Genomic DNA, 21,959 nt, shown 5'->3' with positions numbered 1-21,959 from the left:
GGTTTGGGGGTGGGGTACCATCCTAATGAATATCCTGATTGCCATTTGTGTAGGAATGCTCCTACTGGGAGTATGTGTTTGTTGTGGCATCCCCTGCATGAAAAGACTGATTAAAGATTTTATAGACATGTCAGTTTCTGAAACCTTATATCAAAGTACTGAGTTTGAAGAACTGTTAAAAGATTGAAAATGCTTTCATACGTTTAAACTGAATGACTCTCTTAACTGCAAATCCCGAGTGGAAGAGGTTAGGAGAAGAAAACAAACTGTTTATGCTTATTTTGAAAGTAGAATAAAAGTATTAAAAGGGGGGAAATGTCAGAAAAATATGTATTAATGTGTGTATTAGTAATATGCTTAGTGCATTTAGAGCTTGAAAAGGGTTAGCACATTTATTCTATTTCATACTGCATAATTCTGTACAAACTGCAGATGCTTTCTGACCTTGTATTGTTAGCTAAAATCTTGCTTGTGCCTTGGAAATTTACTGAGAAGCAGATGATTCCTGCTTATGTTAGGAAAATAATGAATAGAACAATACTACTTGTATGAAGCTTAGACAAGAAGTTCCGTTTGTGCTGCGAGAAAATACACAGCTGTAGAAGTTATAGATAAATAGGACAAAGCCTGTTTGAAAATATGAACTGCAATCAGCATTTGCTTGTATCTGAGTTAGAAGAGTACCTTGAAATGTAACACTGTACAATGGAAGCTTGTAAACGAATTAGTGCCCACCAAGGCCAGGTTGTTTTTCTCAAAAGTTTCTCACAAATCTAGTCATGTCAGCAGAAAATCTGAGTAACATTTGCTGTAGAACAATACTGAAAGTTGTGTTTGATTACGTCAACCATAGAAGGCCATGTCTTGTAAAATAGTATAAGAATAAGCATACTTCCTGTTAGTAGTTAGACAAATCCTTGTATTTGCATGTTTTTGTCTCCTTGCGGCAAGTAAATAAATATGTCTTAACTGAACCTTACCTGTATTGGTCTTTGAAGTTTTTTCCTTTGACAGTGACATAGAGATTAATGCACAGGTTAGTAAGTTTATCTATGCTTCCAGAGTGGGGGATGGTGTCAAAGGCCTTGGCAAGGTCTAGATAGGCTGTGTGGACCACCTTACCCTTGTCCAAGGCTCTGGAGAGGGATCTGAAGAAGTCAATCAGGTTCATGAGACAAGATCGGCCCTTCATGAACCCAAACTGGGTGGGGTCCAGTATTTGAAGGTTGCCAATGTCTTTGTTTATAAGTTCCATGATAATTCGCTCCATGGCCTTGCAGATAAGTCTCATCAGACTGATGGGACGGTAGTTTCTGGGATCCAATTCAGATCCCCCCTTATGGAGTGGGATAACTGTAGCTCTGCGCCACTCAGTGGGCACGAAACCCGAGGTGAGGCTATGATTAAACATGACACTTAGGTGAGGTGCCAGTTCATATTGTAGTTAATGTAGTACACAGCCCTGGATGTCATCTGGTCCCAGGGATGCTGTATTCTTAGCTTTGGAGAGTGCATTTTTTACCTGTGTGGCCGTTATTACCAGAATTTGGCAATCTTCTGGTATTGAGATGGGCCATTTAGGGGGTGAGAGGGGGGTGAAGTTGGCACTGAATCGATCTGCCAGGATATTGGCTATATCCTTGGGATCAGTATATTTAATGCCATTCTGTTGTAGCTTAGAGCAGATCTGAGTATTGCCATTTAGATTCTTGACATAATTATAGAATGCCTTGTGGTTGTATTTGGAATCTTTGGCAATTTTATTTTCGTAAATAGCTTTGGAGCATTTTATGAGGGATCTCAGTTTCTTACTGAGGCTGGTAAGGGAGTTTTTTGCATCCTGGGATTTTCCTCTTTTCTCCAACAGTTTCTTCCTTTTGTTGTAAAGTTTGTTTATGGCAGGGGACCACCAGATTGGCTTCCTTTTTTTGGATGAGAGCATCTTGGTTCTATATGGGATGGCACGATTCATGCATGAGTGGATGTGCTCGTACAGTACCTTAGTGTAAGATTCAGCAGATGAACTTTCAGTTCCTGTCTGCATGGGTGTCATGAGGTTTGTCACTTCTGACTTGAGTAGCATGAATTTGGCTTTGGAGAAGTCTTTTATGGAGGTTTCCTTACTGGGGGGTGGGGGTGGAATGTGGATGTTAAGGGTGATTAGCTTATGGTCAGACCTGACTAATGAAGGGGTGACCATAGGTGTGGAGTATCAATTTCCCATGTTGGTAATGACTAGGTCTAGGATACTGGAGCCCCTGGTGGGACTATGGATTAGTTGATCCAGGGTGTTGGAATTTATGAATTCCAAGAACCGTTGGGCAAAGGTGTTGGCACATGAGTAGTTTTCCTAGTTAATGGCAGGGTAGTTAAAATCACCCAGTATTAGGGTGTTTGTTTCTATCTTAATATTTTCCAGTATGTTTAGAAAGGTGTAGTGAGAATATTGTAGTATGGTGGGGGATCTGTAGCAAGCTACAATTTGGATTGCAGTCTTACCTAGTGTTAGTTGCATCTGGAGAATTTCAGACGCATTGTGTTCGGCAACTAGCCTGGTGGTGTGAATATCCTTGGTGAATATTGACACTCCTCCACCTTAAGTGTTTTGGTCCTGGTTTACTGGCCGAAAAGTGTGGTAAGAGTTGTAGCCTGGTATTGCAGGGTGCTCTCTGGAGCCTTGAACCAGGTCTCAGTTATTGCACAGATATCGATGTTCTCCATTTTTAGGAGTGCCTCGAGAGAGTGCATTTTGAGGTTTAGACTTCTAGCATTGAGTAACAAGAAAGAACTCTGATATGTACAAGAGTTAATTTAAATAGACCATATTCACAGAGTACCGTTAAACTCTCATTACCCATTACCTATAGAATCCCTGTCATAATTTGTGTAAATGTTTTCACACCTGCAATATCAGCTGTGATCGAGCAGAAACTTTTAAGAAAATCTTACATGAATTTCGGAGAACATTCAGTATGTGTGTCCTGTTGTGTATTCTGCTTCATATAACCATTTGGTTTTGTTAAGTGTTTGCATGTAACTTCAGGTAACAGTTTTTTTAACCAGGACAAGAAGACTTTGACTAAAATAATGTCTGAAATAGTTTGCATGAAACATAAAATTATTCAGATTTGGTGTGCATACTGTGTTTTTTCTATTGTTCATCTCATCACTCAGCATTCAGACACTCAGAACTCCATCAGAAAAAGCCGTACCAAATTAAGCCTGAAATGCAGTGTGATTTGTTTCATTTTTAGAGATATCTTGGTAGTGCTAGTGACTATCTAAGATGGTGCTTTCATGATTATTGGGAAGTCAAAACTCTCGACTAGTTATTTCCTAATACAGAGGTCTGAAGATGTTTAAGTTTGAACTAATTAGCTCAAGATCACTTGAAAATCCTGCAGTCTAGCACATAGTAACTATTAAGCTTATACCTATGACATCCTGTAGTATCACCATACATTAAATGAGATATCGTATCAGGGTCACACAAATATGACAGGTACTGCTGTTACACTATCAATATCTATCAATCAATAGATAGACAGATATAAAAGCAAGTGAAATATATATAAAAAGAACTTACACATGTATGTTACCTAATTAAACAGTGCTTCCAGGCTTTGTCTAAAAAATTACCATGTGGATATGTGGATCAGTGTTTTATCTTGGTTAACAAATACAAATACATAGATACATACATAAATTCATACAAGCATACATGCATAGATACATGCAAAAAATTAATTAACTAAGCAATCAATAAATTAATGTGTTTTATAAAGATCAGTGTAAGGACAAATTACTAACACGTGTTAATTTCAAAGAGTGATTAAGACAATACCATCATCGAGAGAGCAGAGAGACTCCCCTGAGAAGGGGCCTTTGGCAAAAGTTATCTGCATTACTTTTAAGTGAAGTGCCTAAATTTCACTGACTGGAAATTCATGCTAAATGATTTCATTTCCACAAACAATAACATGAGGCTGACAGCTTAGATTTTAAAAAAAGATTTATTTTCTCTCCTTTTTCTCCTGAAAACAGCTCACCAAATGAATCAGATCTGTAAAGCCCCTGGGCTACTGAATATAGCTTCACTTCCTATCAATTCTATGCTTTAATAAAGTAATACAAGCTCATTTTTGATAGTTCTGATGAAAGCAAAAATTTCTGGTAGCTGAGAACATTCCCATTTTCTAGAGAGGTGATGTCTTAAAGTGTTTATGCAGTTGTAAAACTATAGTGAAGATGGAGACCAGCCTAAAGCCCCTAAAAGAAGATGAAGACTAACCTAAGGCCCCTAAAATGTTAGAACCTGCAATCTTCCAGTTGTCCTACAACTACTGTCTCCAGTACAAAGCAGAACTATATGGCCTTCCATAAAATGGGAGCAGGATGAGGGTGACAACTAGCCAGATGCTGAGAATTCAATCATATCGAGACACAAATGGTTAATGTTATTCATACCTACAAATACATTGCTATATTACATAGTATTGGTAACTCTTGGGCAGAAAGACTATCCCATCCTGGTCAGCACCAATGCTGACATTTTGAAAACTACTTTGAAAATATAATTGGCTTGTTAGCAGAAGACATGCAAGCTTTGTATCTTACTGAACATAAAGAAGTGAACATCTGAGCTGCTGTTGAGCTGAACTGTGCATTGTCCAAGTGCACAGCTTTGCCAGCCTGCTACAACTGTTAAATTAAGGGGCATATAGAAGAGCCAAAATAAAAACATCTTTGCTGGCGTTATGATGATCCTTCTTGTCATATGTCACTCCTGCAGTAGGGGTTAAACAGTATAAATGAAATAATGAGCTCTGAATATATAGGAGGAGACGATAGCAGTCACAAAAGCAAAAAATTTAGGAAAAATACAATTTAAAGTATGTTTTTTTTGTTTGCTCAAAGAGGACTGCAAAATCACCTCTTGGCTAAATCAGGTGCAGAAATAATCTGTTGAAAATTATGAGCTCAGGAAAATGTGTTAGGATGAGTGTCTTTCAACTAAAATAAATAACATCTGTCAAAAGGTTTTAGAGAAATATAATTAAACACAACTTGTCCCCTTGGTTACATTCAAGAACCTTTTCCCCCACCGCATCATGGATTTCATCCATATCACAGCACTGCTACTACACTTTATCACCAACATTAATCAGAGGAAAAATACTGGCCATTCAGAATCAGCAGTATTCCTGCACTTGTCCAAGGCATTTGTCACCATCTCACATTAGAAACTTTTATATAAACTGTCTAGGAACAACCTCACTATTTTGGTTTCATAGCCACCTCTCAAGGAGGATGTAGGCAGTAAAACTGCAAAGCAATACACCCCCTGTTTTGATGTAACTGTCAGAGTCCCCCACTGGTCAATCCTAGGTTATCTGCTTTTCAATGTCTTCACCAATGACCTGCACACTACTACTAAATATGCATGTATTATACAGAACACAAATCAATCTATACTGATTGGCTCAGCTAAAAAGCTAGATAAACTATAATAGCTCCCCAGGAATCCCTCAGCTCTAACAGACTCAGAACTACTGCTAAATCTTAAAAGAAGAAAATGTATATTATTCATACCAAAGCAGCTATCTGCCTAGAAACAACTGTTCTCTGTCTCTTCATCCAGTAATACCAAAACTGAATTAGTAACCAGTACTAAACTACTAGGTGTCATCATTGACAACAACCTAAAATTTGACTACCACATAAAACAAGCAATAAAGAAAACCCACCAGAAACTTGGGACCCTCTACATATCTGACAGACAAAGCTAAATCAACAATCACCTCTCCCTTCCTGCCCCTACTCTTCTGTGTGCACTCTGGGACAAAACTGGATTGGGTTGGGTTGCACGGCTAGGCTTGTAAAGACCCTGGTGGTCATTAGCCTAGCATAAACCTATAAACTTATGAACCTATGAATCTGTATTGTAAAATAAAATATTGACAGCAGCTTTCTCTATTTACTGGGAGCTCCTGGTTGGGTGGGGGGGGGGGTGGTAGCAAGCAGGAGGTAGGGAGGGAGTGTCACCACTTTTTGTCTGAAGCGTTTTTGCTCTATGCATAAACATTAATATTACTAGTACTGAAAGTTTCATTTTTTTCTCTTCTACTATGCATCAGTTATTCTTATCAAGATAATGAGATATTTACTTGCTTATTTTTACTCTGTCTAGTAATCATTATGTCATAACACTGTAACAGCATTGTTTTTATTGACTTTAATAACTATTATTTAAGTTGCTTTTATATTATTTATTGAAAAATTCAAGAAGAGATATTAAGTTAAAAAATGCAATGGAGGCATCCAGTTCAATGCTACTACTTCAGAAACTTTAAGAACATTGTTAAATTTAGAATCCTGCCAGCAGAAAGAGTTAAAAATGAAGACGTTTTGCAGTACAAAGGGCATTCACAAACTCTGTTCTTTTTGTGCAACGCACATACTTATCAACCTGCAAGCTTTCTTACTCTCTGCACTAAACAGTGCTATAGTAAGATAGTCAAATGTCAAATTGGCCTCAAACCTTGGCTAGAGGACCAGTCACTGTATACCCGTTAAACAATTAAATTGAGCTAAGACATTCTCACTAGTGACTACTCACAAACTCATTTACCACCAAAGTCAAAAGTAACTTTATTGGCATTCAAACCATATACAATGCACAGCTTAATGAAATTTCATTTTTTCAAGCTCATGTACAAAAGAGAAAAACATAGCAACACAGAAACAAAAACACATATACATCAGTGACAATGGTTAAGGCACAGAAAGCACATAAGGCAAAAAGCTTCAACAACCATGATGTCCAGCAATCCAGTTTATCCACATCGCTGCCATCTCCCTCTCCAGCACCAGCATATCGGAAGTCCAGTCTGGTCCATTCCAACACCACAGACTCATGTCCAATGCAAAAACCTGGCAAACAGAAACTGGTCATCTGCTACTGTATTTGGAACAACTGCCACTACCTGAAGACCTGAATGGCAACAGTCAGTTCAAAGATCTGCATAAATTTGCCACTGAAGTCTCAAAACTTCCTTGTTCAGTTTAATGATATCATACCAAAGCAAACTCAGCATGACACCATGGATATCCCAGCACTTGTCCAGGTCAAACAGGCTACTTAGCGAGCTACAATTCACAAAAATTCACATAAAAACTCAAACGTACATTGAGAGCAGGAGAGGCCACTGCCACTTAAGGCACTACCATCTTGCTTACACCATGATAAATGTCCAAGCCTAGATATTCTCCAGTAACATAACCCTGATAGATCCCACTTCACTCTCTGACAAACTGCTTCTGAATGTAGACAACTCCGATAGAGACACTCCATACTCTGCCTTCACCTCAGAAATCTGTAACTCACTACTCCTAGCTCGTAGACAAATGGCAAATGCAAAAAAAAAAATCCTTGAAATACAACTAAAACAACACCTCTCATGCATGTGGGTATGCTCATTCTCCACCCCGACTAAGCTTCACACTACCGTTATCTATCCTAAGCCCATCACTCTAACTCTTCCTCATCTGGTCCTTATTGTCCTCTCATTCTTACCTCTAAATACCTCTTCTTCACATTATCTGGCCATTATGTACTCTAATAGCCTTCACTTCCTTTACTTCTGCCACAACAAATTTTATACCTCTGGTATAATACGTGTGTGTACTGTGTACAGAAAATTAATTTGTTATGTCTTTCCAGATTGTGTCTTTTTATTTGTTATGCAAATACCTATTTTCTTCAAATGTCTATTTTTGGTATATTAGTGAAGTTCTTCTCCCCAGACCTCCACTAAAAGGTGGCAACTTGTGCCTTGTTAGACTATCCCGATAAACAAATGCAAAAAATAAATAAATAATAAAAAAAATGGTATCACAGCTTTTCTTGGTGAAATGACTTGAGGAGTCTCTTCATTTATCTTTAGGCTGTCAGAGTTTTCACAATCTATTTCCCTGCAAGAGTACTGGGTGTGATAGTCCAGGCTTCTCTTTTTCCTTGGATTTTGACATATTTCTCTTATACAATGTGTGATTTCTCCTATATAGCTTCCCATCTTCCTCTTGAATTAGAAAGAGGATTGGATGAACTGCTTCACCAGCTACTTCAGCCTGAAGGGGCAGACTGTGCTATGGTATCAACATTCTGATTTTATATTCAATGTGTCTCCTGGGGCAGTTTTTAACACTGCAGTACCTCTGCCTTTTCTGATTTCTATTCAGCACTGCGGTGGTGGTGCTGTGATAGCGTTGTCGCCTCACAGTTAGATGTTGCACGTTCGATTCTCAGTTAGAGCGTCTTCTGTGTGTTGACATGTGTGAATGGGCACTCCATCATTGAAGGTTGTGCGTTAGGCCCGGCAAGCCAGCACGTAAAAATCTACTGCCAATCATTAGAGGACCGGAGTTCCGCTGTGGCGACCCCTAACCGGGAAAAGCCGAAAGACAGTTTTGTATTGCCTTTACTTTGTATTACATTTTCTTGCATAAGTAATGCAGCTGAGGTAGGTAAATTGCTTAATAATTTTCTATCTATTGATAATTGAACTGGTAAGAGACTGAGATCCTGCAATGCAGTAGTCTTGTATTTCAAAACTGTGAGATTACTACACTTAAAGCATTTGCTGCAGCAGTTTCATATGTGATTTTTCAATCTTTAGATAGTTTTTACCAGCTGTTATTGCAGTCTGAGATAGTATAGACTAGACATTATATGCTTAAGTTCCCATACCTGCACAGATCTTCATAATTTTTGGCTTTTGTCATACCTCTCAACTGTAAAGATTTTCACAGAATGTCCAGATTTTTGCCTCATATTTTTGGTGTGTTCTTCCTAAAATATGCTCCTTTCTGGCAAATAGATGAGGATTGAAATCATTACATAATGACATACATTTGAGTTTAAGACTTCACATCTTTCAGAAAATTCATGCTGATGCAAAACCTAGTATTCTATCAACTTTCTAAGTTTGTAAGAGCAATATTTAAAATCTGTCCCTATTTATCCCCCCCCCCCATCATTTTAGGCTTTGTCCAGATCAATGAGGTTGGGAGGGATGGCTTCTGTACTGCAGAGTTTTGTTAGCTATAACAATGTTGGGTATCCCTGGCCATAAAAGTTTTGTTTATTTAACATTTGTTTACTGGGAAAGTCGAACTTGGAACAAAGCCAATTTTCAGCAGAGGCCCAGGTAGAAACACTCCAGACACATATATGTGTAAGATGGAAAAACCCACACAAATCCAGGGAGGACATCCAGACTCTGCACAGAAGGCACTCCAGCTGAGAAGCGAACCAGAGAACCTCTTGCTGTGAGGCAACAATGCTACCTCTGCACCACTGTACCATCCAAAATGTAGACCATTATGGGCTGATCACAATTGTCTTAGAAATGCCTGTCAGTCTGCTTCTCCATCTAACTTGAAATAATACTCTAAAACATACAGATACATGGCTTCTTTGAAACAGAAGAGATCTATGCCCACTCAGCTCAGTGGATGAAAATGCTGTTCAGTGCCTAGATGTCCATGGAGCATGTCGGTTAACATTGCTTTTCAGCAAGTGATTTTATGGTATGCACTGCACATTGCAAAAATGTGTAATACTTACTCTGTTTGAGTCAGCGTTCTTGGCAAATCCATTCTTTCTTTCTTTCTTGGGACAAAAATGTGAAAACAATTCTCCAATATTTCTTTATTTATGGAAATTTAGCAAGACTATTAGGGGAAGAGAGAGAGAGAGTTCAGCAAGTATTACTGTGGACTTATAAGGCCTGTTAGTCCCTGCTCATAACCTCTAACCCTCAATGTGGAGATTGTGGGTCTAAATGTAATAAGTGGTCTCTTTCCCAAATATTATGCCCAGTGGAGCAAGAACATATAAAATGGCTTTTTTCTATTCACTGCTTGACTTTCGTGAGTTTGCATTAGTTCTGAGAGGTGCAAACGTTCATTACGGCTGGGAGAAAAGATGATTACTCAGATGGGTTATTGTCTTCCTGGTAATGTTGTATAGAACCAAAATGACTTGTTTATGTATGTTTGTGCCTTGCTTTATATGCACATTGTTGTAATCTATAATTTCATAAATGGTATCAAAATATTCCCTCAAAATGGTCAACCTCCCTTTCTAATACCTTAAAAGTAGACTGTCAGATCTGCATAAAGACCTTGAAGTATGTTTGTAAGTAACATTAGGCTGCTGTAAGCACGTCTATTGTATACAGAGCATCAAGGGATACATACCATCTATGGAATCAGGGCTGTAAAACACATTATGGATTTAGTTCTGTGTGAAGATCTTTCACCCAGGGAGTGAAGTCATCTGTGAGAATGACCTCAGGATTCCATCTTCCTCATCCTGATTGAAAGCTCTCCCCACTTTTTGGAAGAAGACTTGTTAATGACTTAGCTCCAGGTTTAGTGTTCTGTGTCATACCACATCATATAACTAGAAAACATACCTATCATTTATGCTATCACCCAGATCTAACTTATGGAAATGTTAGATTTAAAGTGGGAGAATGATTCTCTGTTCCCTTAAAAAAACATAAACTTAGCAAGGAGATGGTTAATGTCAAGGCTATAACAAAAACTCCTTTCTTGTCAGCTCCATATTTGATCTAAAAATCCAACCGCGAACCTGAATTATTTAAAAATCCCACTCCTTGTTGAACATCTCTTGCAGCCTCCATGGCAAACATGATAAATGTCCAGTCCCACAATTCCTTCCTTACATGAACAACTTTGAAATGACAGAGTTCTTCAAGTTGCTGCATTTAGAGTTAGTAGTGCACTTGAAAGGATTCTTATCACCTTGAAAATGCACCCATTTGGGTCCTATAATTTCATATCATCCTCCTGTGTAACATATAGCATCGCTGCTAATAATGGTAGTTTGGGATTATGTCCATGGTCTTGTCAAAGCACTTGAATCCAAAGAATGGCAAGTCTAAAAATGAAGGCCTGATAAGTCACAGCCAATCTAGATAAGGATATCCTTCCCCATCCACACCAAAACATCTATGTTTACAATGCACTTCTGGCATCACTCACAGCTTTGATGAAGCCCAAATAAAACTCAAGATATCCTTCTTCCAACCCCTATACTGCCTGTGTTGGATGTAGAGATGAATACCATGAAAAATATTTATTTATTTATCATTAACCAGTGTAGAGCACTGATTAACATGTACCTTTTTTCAGAGTCAATCCTGCTTTACTGTCTGCGAAAGTGACTTGGTTAGATTCACATTTTAGGCAAATTCAGGCTGAGGGAATCAAAATGTGAACTGCAGAAAGCAGCTTTCTAATATTCATAATATTCTTTGCAACTGCCAGTTATATAAAGTAGCATATGGTATAAAATACTTTTAACAGAGGCTACCCTGAACACCATACCTCTATCACTGTTGAAACTACATTGTCTGTCTTATAGCTTACACTGAGGTCTTAAGAACCATAGGTGTTAGAGCAACATAAATAAACACATATTTGAAGTTTTTGGTGCCCAGCAAAGCAAAGGTTTTCCTAAAACTCTTAGGGTACTCAGAAAGGCCAAATATTTAAAAGCATTCATTTTGTAACCAGATACATCACCAAACATTTGAAGCAGATGGCACACTTTGGAAAAACAGACAAGAGGGTCACCCAGGAGCACGATTCTAGAAAATAATACAACTTCCCCTAATAATATTCCAGGGAGATAGCTTATCTTAGAATGGATGTTAAAGGCTTTAAGATGATAATAAATAATAAATAATAAAAGAGCCAAGGAACACCACTGTCAGATACATCTCTAAATCTCAGGTCTGTATGAGGGATATGAATCTACAGAGGCTCTTGTAATGGAAATCTGATAAGCAATGAGGTCTGAACAAAGGGATTATAGTGTAGTAACTTTGTAAAAAGATATCCCCATGTAAATAATTTAAAGGCCTTCTCAGCATCTAATAAGAGACCCACCCACCCAGTAACTGCTTCCCATAATTCAACCCACTGAGCTACTCTCATAGTGTTATCACACATCTGTCTGTCTCTTACAAGCCATAACCAATCCAGATGATTATGGCCATGAATTATAGTTTAAGTTGGGAAGGACTGATACCCATAAATATTTTACAGTCAGTATTCAAAACTGAACAGGACTAGTAATTGCTGGTGGCTTGAGGGGAACAGCAAAAGTTGCTTCCACATAGGATACTGTTTAATAACTACAATACAGGCCTGAGAAAGATGCCTTACTACCTGGGTTGGGAGTTGCTTATATACTCCTCTAAGAAGGTGAACTGGCTTTAGAACTTTCAAGGTTTTTAACGTGAAGGTCTGTATATTTATCTGTCCTTTAGAAATATTCTTTGAAAGTTGAGAACCACATTTGCTAGAAATAAGCAAACTGTATGATCTTCCTTGGAGGAATTATGACTCTCACACAGATCTACAGCTAGTCCAGTATCAGGCTCTAAGGTTTCAGATAAGAAACCCTGTAAATAACTTAAGGCTTCAGTCAATGACTGTGCCCAGACATGGAAATCTTGTAGTTCTCTAACCACACTTCTTCACGCTAGTTACTCCCAGGCTGTGGGAGATAACCTATAGCATTTCCACCTGAGACTATCTAAAGCTATTACAGTCTTTTGGTTAATGTTAACCTGAATTCTCTCCTCCAGTTTTTGATGCACCAGGTTCCTGGATGAAGATGGATCTAAGCATGTCATGTAAGCTTCATATTTCCTGATTCCCACAATTCCAAATGACTGGCACCAAGGTTTTCAGAAACACATGAATAGCATAGTTATATGCATTACTTGTCAGCCTGAAAAAACATTCTGAATATCTATGAGCTACCAAGAATTATCTAGTTATCTTTATCAACCACTCCTTAAAAGTAGCTCTTCTTGTGTAGCACAGGCGCAACTTTTAAAGTTCAAGACAATCAGCAGCAGGAGGCAAGTATAATTCAAGGTCAATATGGCCAGAATAAGGACTTGAAGGAGAATGATAGTCAGACTTTTCCAAAAGTAATTCTCCAGCCCTATAGATCTTATCAGTGTGGACATATATGCCAATGCCACCTGCATCCAATATGCAGACGACTCTACCCTGATCTGCTCTGATCTTTCTCTCCAGAAGCTTCAAGTAGCCACCCAACAATGTTTCGCTAGAGTTGAAAAATGGTTCTCTAACCTGAAACTTATTCTCAACCCAACTAAAACCAAGTTACTATTATTCTTCCCCTCGTCTTCCATTTCCTTAACCCTAACGTCGCAACCGTCTAATCCTAGCTCCTTTCGTGTGGAATCCTCTAATGGAACCATCATAGAACCTGTCTTCCACACCAAGCTACTAGGCGTTACTATAGACCACAAGCTTAAATTCGATCTCCACACTTCCCAAACCATTAAATCTGTTAACAAGAAACTAGGTTCAATGTACAGAATCAGGAACTTTCTTACTCCCCATGCAAAATTAACCATTGCCCGAACGCATCTTCTTTCCACGTTACTATATGCCTCCCCGGTATTTTCCTTCCTGAATAAACGTGAGATCAACAACCTTTCTACCACCTACCACCACATAGCCAAATTCATAACAGGAACACCTTATCGTACCCACCATTGCCATAACCTCAAGAAACTCGGCTGGTTAGAACTGCCCAATCTTCTTAAATTTAATCAACTCACGGAAGCCTTCAAAATAATTCATCAACCTGCCAAAACCCCCTCACTGTCCAAAATCCTGACCCCATACACCAATCTTAGTTCCCTTCGGTCATCAAATAGTATTCAAGTATTAACCATCAAATCTAACAACATAGGTGGCGATGCTCTTTATGCTAACTCTATTGGAAAGCAATGGAATTCCCTTCCCAATAACCTTAGACTCATGACGTCACTCACTCCATTCAAAAACAATCTTAGAGAATATTTCAAGTCCCACTGGTTATGCCCTTGTCCAACCCCAGATTAATACCCATAGCTTTAACATCATACAGCTCTCTTCTCTCTTTCAAACTATTTACAATCAATTTACTTCCTCCTTATCTACCTATGTTTTCTGACCTATTTAACCCATGTTTTGTCTCTACATGTATTGTCTCTACAAGTATGTAAATAATGTTTGTTTTACTGTTTTGTTATTCCTTACAATGTAAGACTTCTATCAAATTGTAGTGCCTAACTGTTCTTATGTTTGGGAGCTTTTCTCCCCGGGCCTCTACTGAAAAAGGATATGTATCCAGCTAGACTAGCCCTGTCAACAAATGTAAAATAAAATAAAATAAAATAAAAAAATATATTTGACACCTGGCAGGAGAATAATGAATAAAGTGAATTTAGACAGCTAATGGACTATTAAATGCATCCCTGGAGCTTTTTCTCAAATATTTACATATTAAAGGAAGCTTTGAGCTACACTAGAATCTTGGAATGAAAAAAAATGAAAATCCCACATTTGAATACCATGTGCCTCAGTCTCATCCTTAAGTTGGTGAAAAATTCTGTGTCCTTGTATAACCCCAATCCAGGGTATAAATATCCAAATAACAGGGTAATAAGAGCAACTGTATTTCGCCTGCTTGCTGATACATTGTTATTGTTTATTCTGCATTTATTCTGTTATTGCACTTGTTTCTCAGTTTGTTACTTTTAAAATCTGTAACTGTTGCAAATTGTTTGTGTAGGCTGTGATAGCCGATTTATAGCATTTATAAGTGTTTACTGTATCTGTTTCTGCTTGTTTTCTGAAAAAAAAAAAAAAAAAAAAAAAATATCTCTTGTTTTCCGCCTTACTGAGCTAGAATAGTCCAGTTTCAGAGCTTGCTGATCCCTGGACTTTGTTTGCAGTTCCTGTTACTGATTCTTTACCTAATTTGGAAGAGAGGAAGTTCCCTTGCTTACCAGTGGGAGTGGGAAGCATTGAGCTGCCTGTTGGTCCAGTTTTGTGAGGTTTCAGCCAGCAACTTGTAGTTTATTGGTCGTTTTGGGCCAGTTCCTAGCTTCTTTCAGCCCCCTGATATAAAACACGCTAAACACGCTTTTGCGCGGTTTAGCGCGATTTAGCGCGTAGTGGCAACTCCGGTTAAGCAGATTTAAACTATTAGGGCTACCTAAAGTCCACTCTTCAAATTTTCCCTTAAAACTACCTTCCTCGAGCTATACTACTGATCTAATCAGCATATCCTATAACTAAAAAGATAATTTCTACCTGACTCCGAGTAGCCTATTCTGTATCTGTCAAACCTAGCACTTGCTCCTACAGTACTTATCCTCGAGATACAGCACTCTTGTTATAGATAGTACCCCAAAAAGGCGAACCCCATTTCTCGGACACCCACATCCCCCGGAATCTCTTTTAAAGTTTTTTTTGTCTATTCCTTCTAGCATGTCGAGGGATCAGTTGCTAGTATCCTCTCCTGCTCAGCTGGTGAACCTGGGAATATTGAGGCAATGTTACAATTGCCTCATGTACACAGACAACCCTCTCCTCCTCCCACAAAACACAAATACATGCGAGAGATGCAACTATATGGCAAAACTGGAGGCTGAGCTCTCTCAACTTAGGACTGGCAAGACCAGACAGGAGGAGAAGGTTACCACACACACTATAGACCCAGTCTCACATATTACCATCACAACCTCAAATCATAAACATAAACACACAAAGACATACTCGGAGGCTCTGATCAGAAATCTACCAAAACAGCAGAGGCCACCAAAGCAGACACCCAAACAACCACCACCTCAGAACACAACACCTGCAACACATAGACCTCACAGTCAGAGTGTCAAACAGTCACAGCCCTTAAGGCCAAACACAATGCCAGACACACTAGTCATTGGTGACTCCATAGTCAGACACACTGACGTCCCGCTCACCAGATTGAGTAAGGAGAGAGTTACAGTAAGCTGCCTGTCGGGCGCTAGAATCCGCCACATAACGCAAGCACTCAGGTCTCTCAACAGCAGGTACAAATACGACTCAGTCATTGTCCACGCTGGTGTAAACGACCTGAGACGTACCTCCTTGGACTACATGAAAAGAGACATTGAGGAGCTCTCTGATTATGTAGCCCAGGCAGGTATGACCCTGACCTTGAGCAGTATCCTACCTTCACCAAGAATGATGCCACAATACAGAGATAAGATGATCAGCTTTAACAATTGGCTTAAACTCTGGTGTCATTCAAAGGGGATCCAATGTCTGTCTGCCTGGGATGACATGCTGGACAAGCCACGCTGCTTCGCAAGGGACGGCTTGCACCTGTCACCCTGGGATTCCGGATATTGGCAAAGGCTCTTGCCACCCCATAGTGCCTTTTTAGGCAAGGCTCAAATTCTAAACCTACCACCCTAGAACACAAAAAGGAAAAAACTAAGGGTAATGCTGCTCAATGCCAGAAGTCTAAATCTCAAAATGCACACACTCGAGGCCCTTCTCAGTATGGAGAACATCGATGTCTGTGCTGTGACAGAAACCTGGTTCAAGGCTCCTGAGAGCACCCCAGCACTAACAGGTTTTACCTCATATCATGCGTTCCGCCCCAAAATCCGGACAATACCAAGAAAGGAGGGGTATCCATATTCATCAAGGACACCCACACCTCAAGACTGGTGGCAATGCACGATGCATCGGAGACCATCCAGGTGCAATTAACCATAGGCAAGACTGCTCTGCAAATTGTAGCATGTTACAGGCCACCCTCACAAACTCAGGAACCTCACATGGCTTTCCTGAAAACACTGGAGGGATAAATGTATCTCCAAACACCATCATACTAGGTGACTTCAATTACCCTAATATAGACTGGGAACACTACTCAAGCCCAAACACCCTAGCCCAAAAGTTCCTGGAATTCATAAACTCAAATGCCATGGAACAACTAGTCACCATCCCCACAAGAGGAGAAAACATACTTGATCTCATCATCACGAACATGGGAGCACAATGTTCAACACCGGAAGTATACCCCTCACTGGTGAGATCAGATCACAAACTAATCTTGCTGGAGGTCCTCATCCCACCCCACCTGAAATAAAAAGACCACAGTAAAAACTTCTCGGAAGCCGACTTCACACTTCTAAAGACTAGTGTGGTCTCCTTTAAGGGCCCCGAGGCGGCGGAAAACAGTACTCAAGCCGCTGAATCACTTACAAATGCCTTCTACCAGCACCTGCAGGACTGCATGGATAAGGCAATCCCAAGCAAAACAAAGACTCTTTGTACCAAAGGCAAGCGTCCAGTCTGGTGGACCCCAGCCATAAACAAACTCTACAACAAAAGGAGGAAGCTACTACAAGATAGAGCAAAATCCTCAAAAGGTAAGACACCTTTGATCACTATAAGTAAAAAACTAAGAGCTCTCATAAAATCATCCAAAGCAAATTTTGAGAGAAAAATAGCTAAAGACTCAAAAGACAATCATAAGGCCTTCTTTAGCTATGTTAGAAACCTGGGAGGAAACTCCCAGATATGCTCAGAACTAGTTCAAAATGATGTGAAGATTACTGATCCTACAGACATTGCCAACATACTGGCTGACAGGTTCAGTGCAAACTTCTCCCCCTCCCCCAAAAGGAGAGATATCTATACCAAATGGTTGCAGCCCCCCAAACATCTCAAACGCCCAAGTGAGAACGGCCCTCTCCAAAGCAAAAAACACAGCATCCATGGGACCTGATGGTGTCCCAGGCTGTGTGCTCCACGAACTCAATGAAGAATTAAACCCACAGCTAGGACAGCTGTTTAATCATAGTCTCACCTCTGGATATGTACCCAGGGAGTGGCGCACTGCGACTGTGGTCCCACTTCACAAAGGCGGTGCCTCCACAGACCCTGGAAATTACCGGCCCATTAGCTTGACAAGCCTTATCTGCAAAGCCATGGAGAGAATCATAATGGACCTCATAAATAAAAACATAGGGAATTTGCAGACTTTGGATCCAACCCAGTTTGGCTTTGTCAAAGGCAGATCATGCCTTTTAAACTTGGTTGACTTTTTCGAAACAGTCACCAAAGCCATTGATGAGGGAAAGGCAGTTCATACAGCCTACCTCGATCTGGTGAAGGCCTTTGATACAATACCCCACTCGGGTATCATTGAAAAACTCATCAGCTTAAATGTTAACCCATACATCACAAGATGGGTTGCAAACTGGCTGAGTGACAGAACCCACAGGGTCAGAGTTGCTGGCGCCACGTCAGACTCAAAGCCTGTCACAAGTGGTGTCCCACAGGGCTTAGTCCTGGGCCCACTCTTGTTTGGCATCTACTTTTCCGAAGTGCAAGCAAACACAGGAGGGTTATGGCTGACAAAGTTTGCAGATGACTGCAAATTGGGCGCCGTAGTCGAAAACACATCTGACACAGATATCCTTCAGAAGGGTCTCACAGAAACGGATGACTGGTGCCAGAGCCATGGCCTAAAGTTAAATGCCAAAAAATGCATAGTCATACCCTTCGGGAAAAACAAGGTTACCCCTAGCTACCATATAGGTGGTAATCCTCTGAGCACAGAAGAAGTTATCAGGGACCTGGGGACCCAGGTTGACAGTAGCCTGTCATTCGACACCCATGTAGCTAAAGTAGTTAGGAAGACCTTCTACATTGCCCACCTTATCATGAAGGGATTCACATCTAGATCAAGGGAGGTCATAGTCTCCCTATACTCATCACTCATCAGACCAATGATTGAGTACAATGCCCCATTCGGAATGTATCTGACCCGACACTTGCTGCAGCTGGAGAGGCCACAAAAGTTCCTCACCAAAAGGATAAAGGGTCTCAAAAATCTGTCCTATGCTGCCCGACTGAAAGAACTCCAGCTCTATTCAGTCGCCACGCTTGCTCAGAGGTGACCTTTGCCTGACATACAAGGCCATGTCAAACCCAGATTTGATGAATATGCTTCACCTCAAAAAATCTAGATCCGTCAGAGCCACAAGGGCGGGAGACTTAAACCTCGACACGGCTATTAATAGGACGTGCTGGAGGGATAGATTCATCACCCAATGACTCCCTGTGCTGTGGAACAAAATCCCGGTATATGTGAGGCAGAGCACCTCGCTGGCCTTGTTCAAGAGAAATCTTGACCAATGGATGGGAGATCGCAGATATACTCTAGGGATTACCTCAGTGTCACTGCTAGACAGAGGCACAGCAAAATAATGGGTATAGTTCCCCATACTAAAGGGGTGGCGTAAGCCACAAAACTATGGGCTAGGCTTGTAAATGCCCTCGGGCAGATAGCCTAGTATGAACCTATGAACCTATGAACCTATGAACCATTATGTAACATTCTATCATTCATGGCAATGTTGTATCAGTGTTAGTGAATGTAGAAATTACCTAAAATAAAGGAAGGCCAGTACTGAGTAACAAAATCACTCACCTTTATTTACTGAAGGAAAAAAAAAGGAGGAAACAAGGCAACTATAGCACTATTTAATTAACTTTGTATGTACAACTGTGGTAAGTTCAGTTTCCTGAAAAGTTATTACATTCAGGGAAGGAGAGTTTAAATCAAACAAATTCTCTGAGCAGGGCTGTAGAGGCCATTTATATAAAGAATAATTATCCTCATCACTGAGATATGTTAACCATATTGTTTCAGTTTCTACTATACCGAGAACCAAATGACACGTCCATAACGTTTAACTAATGAAGACATCCCCAAAGACTTACAAACCTCTCCTTTTGTTTCAGTGCACACTGATAGCTCCCTAAGTACTTTACTATAGAGCAGACAAACAAAGCATAGCTAGAAATATTTGGTAAATCCCTAAACCTCATTGCTTAGGACTCCAAGTCCCAAGGGATACCACTGGTCACTTTTATACCTTCCTATGCAGTACCTGCACTTGTTCTGTGTGGATTCTATCTGTCAGACGGTTGGTCATCCCTCTTACCACATATGAGTCAATTTATAAATCATTATAAATCATTTAGCTTTTGTATGACACAAGCTAGGGAATGGTGTGAAATGCCTTATCCAGATCAACATACATCACATGCACTGCATAGTTACCATCTACAACCTCTGTAACCCTTTCACGAAAATTTAACAGATTAAAAATTTGGGTTCTTCCCATCACAAAGCCGATCATTTGGGTGCCAAGTCTAAGATTCTTGTTATCAAAGTTTTTGATATTTGTGTGTGTGCCAGGGTTAATAGGAAAGGATTACTGTAGGTTTACTGGTATCCTGGAAGCCATTTGGAATTATATTAAAAACAGGTGTACTGATGAGGGTCGCATAGGAAAATAATGTTCAATTGTTAATAGTGAGATTGTATGTGAAGACATTTGATAGAATGGTACTATATGAAGACAAATTTTAATTCTTTGGATTTCTTAAAGAAACTTTACAATCAATTATAACAATTTATTTTGATTTACTGTCTCAGATAAAAAAATGGTGGTCTTTTGCTCCCTTTAAAATTATAATGAGGGACCCGTTATGGGTATCCTCGTCATGCCTATTATTTGCCCTACATCTATGCTATTGGCTGAGAAGATATGAAAATCTTACAATGAAATGCAATACAGGAGATAGTGAGGTAAAAATTTAATTTGCTGTTGAGGAGCCATGCCACAAAATGAACATGATATGAATATTTTCTTTTTGAATGTGAATAAATTTAGTATTCCTTCCTTATAAGATTAACAAAACCAAGAGTATAGCAGTGGTGGTAAATTATGTGTCAATATAAAAGTTAAGGCAAGAATATGGATTCTTGTGAGTAGCTCTTGTCAAACATATGGAAGTTTGGCTAGAAAATTCATTAGAGGACTCAGTGTCTAACATGTCTTAGGAGTCAATGAGGTATTTAAACTCTTACCTCAGCATGTGGAACATGTTAGGATTGGAAATAGATTAATGAGTGCAATCATTTTTTTTTTTTTTGTGTTATGTTTGTTATTTCTATGTTCAAGTGCTTTCTAAATAATATTTTAGGTGACTGCAAAGTCAGTTAAGAATGTGATAACATCTTTTATTTGGGAAAGCGAAAAACCTAGTTCCACTGTGGCGACCCCTAACCGGGAAAAGCCGAAAAGGCAAACAACAATAAGGATAGCAGACATACCAGATTAGTGTTAATAGCCCACATTCATATTCTGAAATAAGGGTCTGAAAAAATGAAAATATTGCATCTTCAAAGATTCACGTGGAAGAACCTACTATAAGGATGAGTGATGTTTAGTAGCTAGAAATTCAATATGTGCAAATAAATAAAAAATATAGAATTTCTATTCTAAATTATATTTAACGTTTGTTAATGTGTTTCAGTCTTATATTTATTAATTGTAACTTTAAGAATTGATAACTGGAATCTGCTGCTGAGTACACCATTATATAAGAATGCACATCTCACATATGGATGAAATTACAGTTGTGGATTAAAGCAGTGTAATATAAACAATAATGGTACAATGATCCCTAGCTTTCCTTATTGAAGCTGCATAATTATGTGTGAGTGTGTTATATAAATAATACAAAGACATATTAATGAGAGGTAAAAAAGCTTAACCCCTTCCAGCTACATCGCCTTAAGGTGATAAAGACCCAGCACTGTTGCCTTGATCTTTTAGCTCGTAGTGTTTTAATTAAGGGATACCAACATTTTTGATTTTGAAGGCTACAGTGTGAATTCATTGCTGAATCTAATTATGTGCCTAAAATACTCCTTTGCTAGCAGAGGTCTAATCTGACAAATGACAAGCCCCTTTCATTACAAGAAAGAAAACAAGTGTCTGTTAGGCGCAACTTTTCTCCAAGACTCTCTTTGTGCACTGTTGAAAGTGTGCCAGAATCAAGTCCTAGGGTACTAGAGGGGTCAGCTCTTTAAGGCCTTCATCATGTTCTGTCTTAACACACTTCTGAAGTCAGAGTACGTGGACTTTTTTGTGACAATTCCAGTTCTCCTTGTGATTTTGTTTCCAATT

This window comes from Protopterus annectens, chromosome 1.part0 (genome assembly GCF_019279795.1).
Source record: "Protopterus annectens isolate FY-2018-M chromosome 1.part0, PAN1.0, whole genome shotgun sequence".
NCBI classification, from domain to species: Eukaryota; Metazoa; Chordata; order Ceratodontiformes; family Protopteridae; genus Protopterus; species Protopterus annectens.
The sequence above is the reverse complement of the archived record's forward strand: the minus strand, read 5'-3'. Positions refer to the sequence as shown.